At 32.8% G+C, this 11,471-nt stretch overlaps 1 non-coding gene across 1 annotated transcript; it reads right to left on the bottom strand.

The window, feature by feature from the left end:
- Positions 1 to 1,980: 1,980 nt before the first annotated feature.
- LOC114261779 (uncharacterized) lies at positions 1,981 to 10,957 on the bottom strand. The gene is made up of 3 exons (XR_014350174.1): positions 10,865 to 10,957; positions 9,391 to 9,499; positions 1,981 to 2,236 (listed from the first exon to the last, which is right to left on the bottom strand). It is a non-coding gene; the product is annotated as an uncharacterized LOC114261779 (transcript).
- Between the last annotated feature and the right edge of the window lie 514 nt (positions 10,958 to 11,471).

The following is an 11,471-nucleotide window of genomic DNA, read 5'->3' as shown; positions in this document are numbered from 1 at the left end:
CTAAACCCACTTGCCAAGTACCTCTATTGAGTCGACTGATTCACCTTACTTACCTACCAATCCCATATCACCACCAAATTCACCACTTCATATAGCAACACACAACAGCACGCGTTCTTTCTTCCATTTCCTTCATCTACAACCTCACTTTCCCCTTTCTCTATTTCTTATATCAAACTATCGTTTATCAATTCTTTTTCACTGTTGATCAAACCACTCTTCATCTTTTATTACACAATCCCTCTATGCACAAATCACTCTACCCACCTCATTGCATAAACTATCCTCTTCAAGCCAACATATTGTGCTGAAATTGATCATTGTCGATGGAAATAAAAATTTGGTTTGTGATCAATTGAGATTATGAGATTGAGTTATGTGTGTGTGTATATATATGAAGGTAGATGTCAATTGAAATAGAGAGATAAAGACCCTAGACTCTAATTGTTCTCTCATTATCTTTATTGAGACCATGCCAACAGCCACTGAAACTTAATTGTTAAAGCTCTTATAAACTATTTCTACACATAATTGCATAAAACTCATCATTCTAACCCACAATTTCAATTCAATTTACATATATATATATATATATGTGTGTGTGTGTGTGTGTGTGTGTCTTGTGCAAAAATGTATTAAACAAAAGCAAGATAATTACACAAAACCCATCATTCCTGTAATAACCCGAAAATTTAAGTTATCCCTTAAATTTTATATAAAAAATATACATAATTTTATATTATTATTCAAAATTATTTTCTAAGTATTATGATATTTTTATTATATTTTTCTCTATAATTTTCCTAGATCGAAATACACTAAAAATATAACATTTTTTTGTATAACACACTTGCGTGCCCCCCAAGTGTCTTCCTACCCACGCCTACTCACCTATATAAAGAGATAAACACGTGCATCAACATCATCCATCCTAAAACTCTCTTATTCCCTCTCTCTCTCTCTCTCTCTCTCTCTTCTCTAGTTTTGTTTTTATATATAAAACTTTGAGTTTAGTTTGGAGTATGTAGTAGGTCGCAGTGAACAAAAGGTAAAAGTTAGAATTAATCTTAAGGTGAGTTATATTATACCTTGAGTTACCATAATATATTTTACGTACGTTTTAACTTATTATATTTTATTTTATACAAGTTATGTTTTATAAATTATTATAAACTACATTATTATTTCAGTTATGTGGATTATTTTCTAAACCCTATATGTTAAAAGGAAACTCATGGATATGTTTGTTTATATTTTAAAGAATATTTGATTATGACCTTATATACAATTATATTTTGTAAGTACCACCACGGGAGTCCTATGTCTTTGGGGATTTAAATAACCATTGACCCTCTGATTAGTCATTTTGTGACCCTTTATCTGTCATGAATCCACTAATATTACTAAAAATAGGACTTTTTGCGACGGTGTCAAACGTCGCAAAAGGTCCATATATCGTCGCAAAAGACCTTTTGCGACGGAGTAGCGACGAAAAATGGGGAGTGGCGGAAAGGGGCGTGACAAAAAGTATTTGCGACGGTTACAAACCATCGTTTTCTTGTAGCGACGGCTAATCAATAGTTTTTGTGACGGTTTCGCCTGACACAAAAAAAAGGGAAAAAAACGGCATTTTTAGTGACGATGTTGATTACCGTCGCAAAAAGTATTATTAGCGAAGGTCTAAAACGTCGCCAAAAAAGTAATATTAAGTTAATACCGTATTAGCAATAGTTTAAACAGTCGCAAAAGATTTATTTGCGACAGTTGAAACCATCGCAAAAGATTGGAACTAATATGTATATGCGACAGGTTAACCCATCGCTAATAAAATATAAGGAAATGAGAATTGCATTAGCGACGGTTTATTATTGTCACAATAAAATTATTTTTTATAAAATCATATTTTATTAAATATTCCTTATACAAATTATTAACATTTTCTAAAATATATCCACATCCACATCCCCACATCCAAATTCACATTCAAAAAATCATACACCAAGAATAATATATGTACCTTGTAACAATTGTCAACTAAATATTCTTTACAAAAATATATAAAATAACCTCTAACAATACTAATAATTTTTGATATTCAAGAACTCAAATTTTTAGTATTGACAATAGAAATAAAAAAATAAAAAAATAAAAACAGATATAGTGTAGCTTGTTTTGATATCAATAGTAAGCTCTCATATCGATATGAGAAGATATCACGTACTCAAAAGGTTTGCACCTGCAAAAAGAAACAACAAAGAAAAAAAATCATCATTTACAACATAATTATTTTCAAGCTTACAGAAAATATAAAAAATTTGATATTTTTTTCAATAAATAAATAAATAAATAAGATTGTAAACTCTAATATCGATATGCGAAGATATCATCACGTACTCAAAAGGGTTGCACTTGCAAAAAAAAAATCAAAAAAAAAATCATTTACAATATAATTAATTTCAAGCTTATAGAAAATGTAAAACATTTGATATTTATTTCAATAAATAAATAAATAAGATTATAACATATACATAAATCGAGCGCTACACAATGTATCTTCCCACAGCTTCTCCGGCTGTTCTTAAACATCGGGATGTTGTTTCCAAAACAACGTTCGGCTTGTTCGCTTTTAAAACAAAAACTTTGCAATATTCAGGCCCAATTAGAACTCCATCAATTTCACACAACGGATCAACACTATCCCTCCACCAATTGGACTCTTGGTATTACAGAACTTTCCAAAGAAACTTTAATTACATCCTACAATGATGATAATGCTATTAAAAACAGGCAATGATTGTACACATTGAGCTATAATCTAACAATAATCGAATAAACACAAAAAGAGTTTGTAAAGAAGAAGTTTTGGACAGTATTGCAAAGCAGGGTAAAAACTAAAAGATATGATTGTAACACCTGTCATTTAGATTCCTAGATAGCTTGCAATTTTTTTTGGAAAGAATAGGGTGATGGAGAAGTATAAAAGCCTCTTTTCGCTTTCAATTTATTGATTTGTTTTTTGGCAGAGGAAGAAACTGTTGGAAAAATGGTTTAATATAGGCATATTTTTTTTAGCTCAAATTTGAGTGGGCCCCGAACGTCTTTTGGGGTGGGTCCGAAGAGGTGACGTGTTCCTTGCCGCGTGGCAAGTCACACGGTGAAAACGGAACGTCAAAAACCATTTATGAGTGAATGAGAAGTTGACGTCGTTTTCGGGTTTAACATTAATTTTTAGATAAAATTCATTTGAATTTTTTAATAAAAAATTATTGTGGGAATTTAATTTAAATTCTAAATTTTGGGTTCCTAAGTCGTTTCCTAAAATTTGTACCTCTTACTTTATTTATTAAACTATTCAATTTGTTTAATATATATATATTCAATAGTTTGATATATATATATATATTCAAAATAGTTTATATATTAAAGTTGTAACAGGTTGGGACAGTTCCACCAACGGTAAACAATTTGGAAAATTGTTTTATCTATTCAAATAGTTTATTACATTATTTCCCTACGGTTGTTTTGACTTTGTCTCCAACGGATTCTCTTTTGAATAAATTTGAATCAATTGAATTCAAAACATGTGGCACCTGTTGACCATTGTTTGTACCGATTCGGACTATTCAATCTGTCTCTTTGTTGCCTATATATAGATTATATTCCAGTCTGTTTATTTTGCATTTGCTGTCCAGAATTTATAACATTTGCATTATTCTTCATATTGGAGTTAGAATAAAATTCAGAGAGTTAGAACACAGGTTTGATTCGCCGAACAAATTGTTTGGAGTGCTACTACAATTTGTGAAGATCATTGTATCCTGGGAGATAGACGCCACTCAACCGTAAGCACCGTAGCGGGGCGAATCTGTCTTAAGGACAGAGTGTTACACACTCGACTTGGTCTTAATTTTAATTCGTTTCGATAAATAAATCTGGTATGTTATTTATTTATTTTGTTTGAATTTATTTCAAGTTATTTTATTTACACAGAAGATTGTTCCAACAATCTTAAGACAAATTCGAATTATTCTGTTTACAGAATTTTTCGTTTGTTTTTCTTTTTCATTCTTCGTAAATAATTTCGGAAGAAAATTATTTTCTGTGGATTTACAAAATAATATTCTGCTTGGAAAAATAAATAGTGATTATATGCTATTTGACAGATAGTAGTAATATACTGTCTCTTTTCTTTGACAACAACTAGTAGTACGATACTAGTGTCATTAACAATTCAGAATATATTTTTGTGGAATTTTTTCAGAAATTAATTTTGGGTTTTAGAAATTATTTTCTGAGTTTTCATTAATTAAAATTCTGTTTCAGTATTTTAATTATTGAAGTGTTACTGAAATTAATTTTCTTGTGTGGAATTAATTTGGTTAAATAAAATTTTATTTTATTTCCAAATTAATTGAAAAATAAAAGTTATAGTTTTTATTTCTTTTATTTTTACAGAATTTAATTTCTTGTGCGGAATTATTTTGGTTATATAAAATTTCCAAATTAATTGAAAAATAAAAGTTATAGTTTTTATTTCTTTTATTTTACAGAATTTAATTTTCTGTGTGGAATTAATTTGTTTAAATAAAATTTTATTTTATTTTCAAATTAATTGGAAAATAAAAGTTACATTCTTGTTTCTTTTATTTTTATAGAATTTAATTCTGTGAATTTGGTTTAATTTTCTGTGTAGTATAAATTCTAATTATAATTTTGTTTTATATATTAGAATTGATGGCTACTGAAACAAATGCCCAAACAAGTACTACTGTGGTGGCTGCAATGACGCCAACCCCCTCTCCTGTTGTAACAGTACCGATAAATCACGGTGAAAAGCCAGAGAAGTTCTTAGGAACTGACTTTAAAAGATGGCAACAGAAAATGTTGTTCTATCTTACAACTCTAAACCTGGCTCGTTTCCTCCGTGAAGATGCTCCTATCCTGAAAGAGGATGAAACCGACCGGCAAGTGGTTGTTGCGGTTGATGCCTAGAAACATGCCGATTTCTTTTGCCGGAATTACGTCTTGAATGGACTTGACAACACATTATACAATGTCTACAGTCCAATCAAGACAGCAAAGGAACTTTGGGAATCGTTGGAGAAAAAGTACAAAACGGAAGATGCCGGCTCAAAGAAATTTGTGGTTGGCAAATTCTTGGATTTTGTAATGGTTGATTCAAAAACTGTGATCAGCCAAGCTCAAGATTTCCAACTCATTCTGCATGACATTCATGCAGAAGGTATGTCTCTTAGTGAATCCTTTCAAGTTGCAGCCTTAATTGAAAAATTACCAAAAGGCTGGAAGGAATTCAAGAACTACCTCAAACACAAGCGCAAAGAAATTTCTATGGACGAGTTAATTGTGCGTTTGAGGATTGAGGAGGACAACCGCAATTCTGAAAAGCGGGCTGGTAAGCTTCCTATGGAGTCTAAGCTAATTATATACTTAATAAAGTACCCCGAAAGAAAGTGAATCAAACACCTTACGAATTGTGGCATGGAAGAGTACCATCCTACAAATACTTAAAAGTGTGGGGGTGTTTGGCTGAAGTGGCTATTCCTAGTCCTAAAAGACTAAGATAGGTCCTAAGACCATTGATTGCATTTTCATTGGTTATGCCAAGAATAGTAGTGCATATCGGTTTTTGATTCATAAATCAGAACATTCTGAAATGCATGTAAATGCTATTATTGAATCTCGGAATGCATCTTTCTTTGAACATGTATTTCCGAATAAGATTGGACAAGAGACTAGTAATAAGAAAAGATCTTTTGATGCTATTACTAGTAATGATCAAGAACATGATCAAGAACAAGAGTTAGATCAAAATGAAGAAGAGGAACCTAGGCGTAGTAAACGTGCTAGAACCTCAAAATCTTTTGGTCTAGATTTTCTAACATATATGGTAGAAAATGAGCCTTTAACTTTTAAAGAGGCTATGTCCAGTCCTGAAGCTCCTTTATGGAAAGAAGCTGTCAACAGTGAAGTTGAATCCATCTTGCAAAATCACACTTGGGAATTAGTGGACTTACCACCAGGTTGTAAACCTCTTGGATATAAGTGGATTTTCAAAAGGAAAATGAAAGCGGATGGATCAATTGACAAATACAAGGCAAGACTTGTAGTCAAAGGATTTAGACAAAAAGAAAGTCTTGATTACTTTGACACGTACTCACCGGTTACTAGAATAACATCCATTAGAATGCTAATTGCCATTGCATCTCTACACAATCTAGAAATTCATCAAATGGATGTTAAAACCGCTTTCTTAAATGGTGAGTTAAATGAAAAAATTTACATGGAACAACCAGAAGGGTTTTCTGTTCCAGGAAAAGAAAAGAAAGTGTGTAAATTGGTTAAATCATTATATGGTTTAAAACAAGCGCCAAAGCAATGGCATGAGAAATTTGACAAGGCAATGATGTCAAATGGATTTAAAATTAATGAGTGTGACAAATGTGTTTATATTAAAAACACAGACAAAGGTTATGTTATTGTATGTCTTTATGTAGATGATATGCTCATCATTGGTAGTAATAATGATATGATTAAAACTACTAAGAAAATGTTGAATAAACATTTTGACATGAAGGACATGGGCATTGCTGATGTAATTCTTGGTATGAAAATTACCAAAACATCAGAAGGATATAGTTTGTCACAATCTCATTACATTGAGAAAATACTTGACAAATTCAGCAAAGATGATGATCATCTTGCTAAAACTCCTGTAGATGTTAATTTGTATCTTTCTAAGAATGTACAGGAAAGTATTTCTCAATTAGAGTATGCCCAAATTATTGGAAGCTTAATGTATTTGATGAACTGCACTCGACCAGATATAACTTATGCAGTAAGTAAATTAAGTAGATATACGAGTAACCTGGGAGTAGAACACTGGAAAGCAATTATAAGGGTTCTAAGATATCTCCGATTTACTCGTAACATTGGGCTTAACTATACTAGATATCCAGCAGTACTTGAAGGATACTGTGATGCAAATTGGATATCGGATACTAGAGACTCGAAGTCCACCAGTGGGTATGTCTTTACTCTTGGTGGAGCGGCTGTATCTTGGAAATCTTCCAAACAGACTTGTATTGCTAGGTCTACTATGGAATCTGAATTCATAGCTTTAGACAAAGCAGGGAAAGAGGCAGAATGGCTTTGCCACTTCCTTGAAGATATTCCAATTTGGCCAAAACCGGTGCCTGCTATATGCATACATTGTGATAGTCAATCAGCTATAGGTAGAGCATAGAGTCATATGTATAACGGTAAGTCACGACACATTCGTCGTCGACATAACACCGTAAGACAACTACTTTCTAATGGAATTATTTCCATAGAATATGTTAAGTCTAAAGACAACATAGCGGATCCACTAACCAAAGGGTTAGCAAGAGAGTTAGTTGAGAATTCATCGAGGGGAATGGGACTTAAGCCTATGAAATAAGAGTTACCACAACGGCAACCCAACCTAGTTGACTGGAGATCCCAAGATCTAGGTTCAAAGGGACAACCGAGTTGTGATTGACTCAGAAGGATCACTGTGGAGTCCAACTCCTACCCATTTCTATGACGAAATAAGTGGTGTCTGCAGCGATTTAGGTTAAGTAATACTTTTAATAATTCTTATATCTAGGTAAACCTAGTGGAGTATGGCAGGATACTCTTCATAAGAATCACCTATGTGAGTGTGAACTGGGCCCGTTCTATAAGATTTGTGAAGGGCTACAAGTCTTTAGAGCACTCATGAAGACCAGGTTGTTCAGGGCCAAAATGAACACAATAGTGAGAACTAAACTGTGTCTGGGAATATACTGTGTGAGTTCTATTGTCTTGGTTTATTCAAACGGCTGAACAGTTCAAGACATCATGTTCACTGTTTAGCTAGTAAATCCGATAGTGTCTCACAATGGAAGGTTTAAAGCCAAAAGCTACCTATCATTTACAGAATATTACCAATTTCTTAACTCTCTGATTAGATCATGTTGTTGCATTTTCTTTCCGTCAAATTCCATTCATGTGGGGGATTGTTGGAAAAATGGTTTAATATAGGCATATTTTTTTTAGCTCAAATTTGAGTGGGCCCCGAACGTCTTTTGGGGTGGGTCCGAAGAGGTGACGTGTTCCTTGCCGCGTGGCAAGTCACACGGTGAAGACGGAACGTCAAAAACCATTTATGAGTGAATGAGAAGTTGACGTCGTTTTCGGGTTTAACATTAATTTTTAGATAAAATTCATTTGAATTTTTTAATAAAAAATTATTGTGGGAATTTAATTTAAATTCTAAATTTTGGGTTCCTAAAATTTGTACCTCTTACTTTATTTATTAAACTATTCAATTTGTTTAATATATATATATTCAATAGTTTGATATATATATATATATTCAAAATAGTTTATATATTAAAGTTGTAACAGGTTGGGACAGTTCCACCAACGGTAAACAATTTGGAAAATTGTTTTATCTATTCAAATAGTTTATTACATTATTTCCCTACAGTTGCTTTGACTTTGTCTCCAACGGATTCTCTTTTGAATAAATTCGAATCAGTTGAATTCAAAACATGTGGCACCTGTTGACCATTGTCTGTACCGATTCGGACTATTCAATCTGTCTCTTTGTTGCCTATATATAGATTATATTCCAGCAATTTTGAAGAGAGAGAGACATCCGAAAATTCAGTCTGTTTATTTTGCATTTGCTATCCAGAATTTATAACATTTGCATTATTCTTCATATTAGAGTTAGAATAAAATTCAGAGAGTTAGAACACAGGTTTGATTCGCCGAACAAATTGTTTGGAGTGCTACTACAATTTGTGAAGATCATTGTATCCTGGGAGATAGACGCCACTCAACCGTAAGCACCGTAGCGGGGCGAATCTGTCTTAAGGACAGAGTGTCACACACTCGACTTGGTCTTAATTTTAATTCGTTTCGATAAATAAATCTGGTATGTTATTTATTTATTTTGTTTGAGTTTATTTTAAGTTATTTTATTTACATAGAAGATTGTTCCAACAAAAACCAGAAGCAATTAACAACCATTTTTGAAAACCACTTTTTTTATCATCCCACCCACCAAGTTAAGCAGATAAAATAAAACAGATACTATTACTATACCATGAGTCATGTAGTGATGACTTCCAAAAGGTAGACATTACTACATTAGTAGTGTAATGTGAGGTTAGAAGTGATAATTACCAATGAAATGAAAGAATGCAAGCTAATTAATGTCATCTAATCATGATATTTATTAAAAGCAAGCTCCATTTTCAATTCAAAAGGAAGTAATAACATTCATATTTATTTCTAATTGAAACATTTTGATTTCTTTATCAATATAAAAAAACATAAGAAACAGTAAGCATTACTCACATATCCAACTCGCCATCCCATCATTCCATAAGCTTTAGAAAACGAAAAAATGTTGACTATGTGGTTGCCCTCCATGCACGAGTGTTTGAGGCCATCATACATAAAGTACCTGTACATGTAATTCTTAATACTCCTACATACCTCTGTATTCTTCCCAGGAACAAATGAAAATATAACCAAGTCATATTCTAGAAAACTGAGCAAACAGTAGAATTAATAGCAAATAACCTTTAAAGTGCAACAAAATGATAAAAGAGTACCCAACCAACAATCCATTTTTTATCCCCCTTTTCGTAAGTAACAAGTCATTTTTAGTGTTTGAACTTCTATATTTTAAATGCAAAATGCATGATGATTATTAGATATACTCCAGTTGCAAACTTTCCATTTCTTGAATAATTTATTATGTATATGATATGATGAATTGGTAGCATGAGACATAGTAACTATGCTGGATCTTCTACTTATTTTTTGGCCTGAGATCAGTGATGTCAAACCATTGTGTACATAATGACCAGGGACTACACAAAGTGGCAGAGAAGCAGCATCCACAGAGAGAAAGAGAGAGAGAGAGAGAGAGAGAGAGAGAAGAAGAAGAAGAAGAAGAAGAAGAAGAAGAAGACTTTCAAACTCTACTAGAGTAAAAGCCTAAAAGGTTATGCATAGTGACATGAGATTCAGGAAAATTATTTCATTATTACAAACTTTAGCAGGGTAAAGTCTACAAAGGTTATGCATAATGGAGTTATGCATAACGGCATGAGATTCAGGAAAATTATTCCAGACAATTTATTCTAACACCACATCCATATATAGTTGTACAAAAAAATAGTAATTTTGAAGCACATCTAAAACTACTATTTTATGTTGTCCCCTTCAAAACAAAAGGATTCTTCTCTCTGCTGATATTTAAAACTATTACTGTGTCTCTTTTTTTGCTAAGGTTCTTTCCTCCCACCCCCAAAATTTTTTTCTTGCATGTCCCTTATTCTACAGTCCTCACCTCATGTTGATTTTTTTTTTTCTTTTTTATTAATAGACAAAAAAAAAAAAAAAACTTTCTAATCATTTTTACATTATAATTACGAAATTTATTATTACAAGCCAATGGTATTACTTCTACATTAAGTCATGCCCTGATGCCACATTGTTCAAAACTATGATGAATTATGTTATAATAAAAGCTCAGGGGAATGAATTAGAAACCTGCACCCTTGTATCTATAACACAAACCAATAATAAGCTCCAGCACTATTGTATTTATAATATGAAATCGACAACAAGCTCTATTATGCACTCGTCCTTGATGAAATAATCACATTCACAATAGATATATACATTTCATATTTAACTAATGTATTCAACATCTTTTTGTTATTAAAAAAGTTAGCAATATCATCAAACAAGGTAAAACGATTTACATTAGAAAGCAGAATAATATCAAGTGTTCAGAAATAAGAAAAAATATACTTACTCATATGTACTATCTACAACAAACCAACATCCTGCATCCCTACAGAGATCTGAAATCCTCTACTCAAAAAAAAAAAAGAAAATAAAATCGAACCGAACTAAGTCCGAACGTAGCATAATGAAACCTTAACGTTCGACCGAGCTAGGTCTTTGGGGCTAAGCCAGCTTTCTAAGTTTTTAGACCGAACTCAGAAAGCTGCTCCTAGAGGCTTAATCGATCTGACTGAGCCTTCTCTTTAACCGAGATAACGAATCGCTTTGCCAAGACCGAGCTATCGAACCGCCTGCTTAATCCAAGCTACTAAGCGTCTTGTTGAAATCGAGATAGAACCTATAGCATCCCACACACCTGAAGTAGGACTCCTATTCTTGCTTTTATTTTGTAGCACGGTCCAATGACCTGTGCTTAACTCCTTTGTTTTCCACTTTGTAGACTTAGGTTGCCTGGGCACTCCACTGCGTGCCCAGCCGAGCTACTGAGCACAATTTTGCGGCCGAACTAATTTATCCATAACTTAAAAAATAAATGGGGAAGTATAGGTTTTTGGTAGAAACCCCTGGTGGCCTGGCCGAATTCCGAAGGGATTACAACATCCCTGACGATGTCC

Source organism: Camellia sinensis, chromosome 14, assembly GCF_055761805.1.
Source record: "Camellia sinensis isolate YWXY chromosome 14, ASM5576180v1, whole genome shotgun sequence".
NCBI lineage: Eukaryota > Viridiplantae > Streptophyta > Magnoliopsida > Ericales > Theaceae > Camellia > Camellia sinensis.
The sequence above is the reverse complement of the archived record's forward strand: the minus strand, read 5'-3'. Positions and strand labels throughout refer to the sequence as shown.